The sequence below is a fragment of the Marmota monax genome, unplaced genomic scaffold, assembly GCF_021218885.2.
Source record: "Marmota monax isolate L192 unplaced genomic scaffold, Marmota_monax_Labrador192_F-V1.1 WCK01_AAM20220418_F8-fsc00001, whole genome shotgun sequence".
Taxonomy (NCBI): domain Eukaryota; kingdom Metazoa; phylum Chordata; class Mammalia; order Rodentia; family Sciuridae; genus Marmota; species Marmota monax.
In genome coordinates this window covers 9426523-9429545 of record NW_026693777.1, presented here as the reverse complement: position 1 = coordinate 9429545, position 3023 = coordinate 9426523, and the positions used below count along the sequence as shown (strand labels likewise).

Genomic DNA, 3023 nt, shown 5'->3' with positions numbered 1-3023 from the left:
TTCTATTTTGCAACCCAAACTAGCTCTTTTATGATTATCTATAGGTTGATTTAGAAAGTTGAAAGCTAGAAGTTGTATTCACATAACTGGGTAAATAGTGTTCACTACAGAATCATGAAGTTTTTTTTTTTGTGTGTGTGAATATTTACAAACTGGCCTATATTTTTTCTTTCAGATTTATTTTCAACTTCTCCAAAATATTTTGTTTTATTGTCTTCTTTTCTTTATCCCTTCTAAAGACCCTCCTTCTACATAGCTGTGTGGCTTTCTGTTCCAATTTTGATGCTTTCTTTTTTTTTATTAAAATACTGAGTTTATTTCACATGTATATTTTTGTCTCCCCACTATTTCCATGGCTGACCACCACTACTACTATGTCCTACCATAACATTCCATACATACTTAGAAACCAAGCAAAGGGTGGAGTTCCATCTTTAAAAACTAAACATGCATTTTGGACAACACATTCTTGGCAATAGAACCTGGACAACATTTATCAAACACGGTAGGGAAAGTTCTCACTTTGCATTATAAAAAGGACAGCCAGATATCAACTGCTTCAGAAATGAAATAAGATGGAAATTTTTAACAAACTGTTTAAACTATTTTCTTAAAGAGACTTCCTCCACTGCCTGAGATCTTGTATTGCCTCCTGGTCAGTCATCCGGAAGCAATTCTTCATATAATTGATGAACATGGCTTCCACTTTGGGAAGAGAACCACCTTTTTCTATACTTGCTTGCATTTTTGCTTTAATGTCTTCTACAGAACTAGGTCCTTTTGGTGTTTTAGGAGTTTTTTCCTGTTTTTTGAAGGACTCTTGACCTTTTGATCTTGGTGTTGATGGTTTTGAGTCTTTTCCATTCTGGTTTTTCAGCATTTTTGGCTGGAGTATCTCATATAGATTTCTTCACTGGAGCTTTTTCTTCAGTTTCCTCATCATCAAAATCATCATCATCATCATCATCTTCATCATCTTTGACATCTTCATCAACAGCAAGTTTTACTTTTTTTTTTCTGGAGAACCTTGCTACCCCCTCCAGGGACAGATCACTTTCCAGATACACTTAAGAGTTTCACATCCTCCTCTTCTTCATCTTCTGACTCTGCACCTTCCTCCACAGCTAGAACCGCACTTCAACCTTAAGACCACAGGTGGTGTGATTTCAAAGCCCCCAAGGAAGACTGTTGGCTGTACAGACATTTTCAATGTTGCCAATGTTACTTTAATTGGACTGCCTTCATAATTCATTGCCTCTGCTTCAACAATTTGTAATTCATCCTTTGCTCTAGCCCCTAAACTGACTGTTCTTAACGATAACTGGTGCTCATTTTCATCATTATCTACCTTAAAGTGATAATCTTTGTCAGCCTTTAGCTCACAACCGAAAAGGTAGTTCTGGGGACTCAGGGGGCTCATGTCCATATCCATCGAATCTTCCATGAGGTGGTAGCATGCACTTAGGTGGGAGAGAAGGCGGATGGAAAATGGGTGGCTTGGATTTGATGCTTTCTATCTGCTGAACAGCTGTCAAAATGAGACTTCAATTCAGTGCTTTCAGAAGAAGCCTATTAAAAGGCCAAATGTGACAATGACATCACATCTGCCATTCATCATCTCAGTTTAGTAATGGAGGAGAAGCAGATAGATGGGAATTCCTTTCATGTCCATAGAATGCTATAAGGGGCAAACACCACATTATTTTTCTTTGTGCATTAGCAACCATTCTTGGTTTCTAAGTTGTTTCTGATTTCTAGTACAGTTTTAGGTTAATACTATGCATAGATTTTTCATTCTGAATTCTTTCTAAGATTCAAGGACTCCTTTTTTTCTTTAAGTTTTTCTCTCTTACCTTCTCTGTATTTCTGAGAACTAGTACAATGAAATGGCCAAGTGCATAGACCTTAGAGTTAGATGACTTTGGTATTATTTCAACTCCATTACTGATTGGCTTTATAACTAACTCTAAGCAAGTTAATAATTATTTACTGTCTCTCTAACCCTTAATTTGCTCATCTGTTAAATGAGGATAATAATAGCATCTGATTTATAAGTTTGCTGAAGAATTAACCCATGCTTAGTGTTTAGCCCAGTGCTTGGAACAGGGAAGACATTCAGTATTACTTGTGACTACTATTATCATCAGTAGTGTTAGGGAATGAGTTGGCCAAGGTCACACATACAAAAGCCTGAGTTTACTCCCAGCCTGACTCCACCATCTGAGCTTTTAACAACCATATTCTTCTTTTTCACATGGAATGTATGTTTTGAATAATTCTATTGAGGAGCAAGCTGCCATGTAGAACAGTGCTTTGTGGTTGTATATGTATGAGATGGGTGGGAGACAGGGGCTTGATGTGGATGGGAAGCAGAATACCCTGGTCATTTGGGAAAGATTTTCAAAGTACACATTTGGCATACTTTTTTAGTGAGTTTGATAAGTCTTGGGGTGGGCTATGGCAGGGATATATATATTTTTGAATCAGCTCCCCTAGTGATCTGATGCCCACTCTTGTTGAGAAAACTGACTTGGAATAAATTGTTGCATTGTTCTCAAGTGGAATGACTCTATGACAGAAATTTTAGGGAGTCATCCAAGAAGGAAGTAATGGGAGAAAAGAAAACAAAAACGGTTCTTAGGCTTAGTGTGTGCCTCATGGAAACGATTCATATTTTCCTTGCTCTGACTTATATTTCTACATGAAAAACATACTCTAGTGGTCACATCAGTATTTTAAAAAATTTATTCAGTTAACTCTTACAGTTCTAAATCTGTATATAAACCCACAATATCTACCACCATGAATCAACTAAAAATATATAATTCAACAAAAGCAAAAGTAAAAGGAAATGAAGATAATTAAGATAATTTCTGGCACTTCTGCATGACACTGTCATGTTATTCTTTTATCCCAAACTAAAATTCTAAGTCAATGATATGTATTATACATACAAAATTCTTCTCTTATTATGAGAAGTTAGGACACAAATAACTTAAAGTGTGATAGAAATAAAAAAATCA

At 36.1% G+C, this 3023-nt stretch overlaps 1 pseudogene; it reads right to left on the bottom strand.

Annotated features, from left to right (window-relative positions):
* Positions 1 to 319: 319 nt before the first annotated feature.
* Positions 320 to 1480, bottom strand: LOC124104706 (nucleophosmin-like; annotated as a pseudogene).
* Positions 1481 to 3023: the final 1543 nt, after the last annotated feature.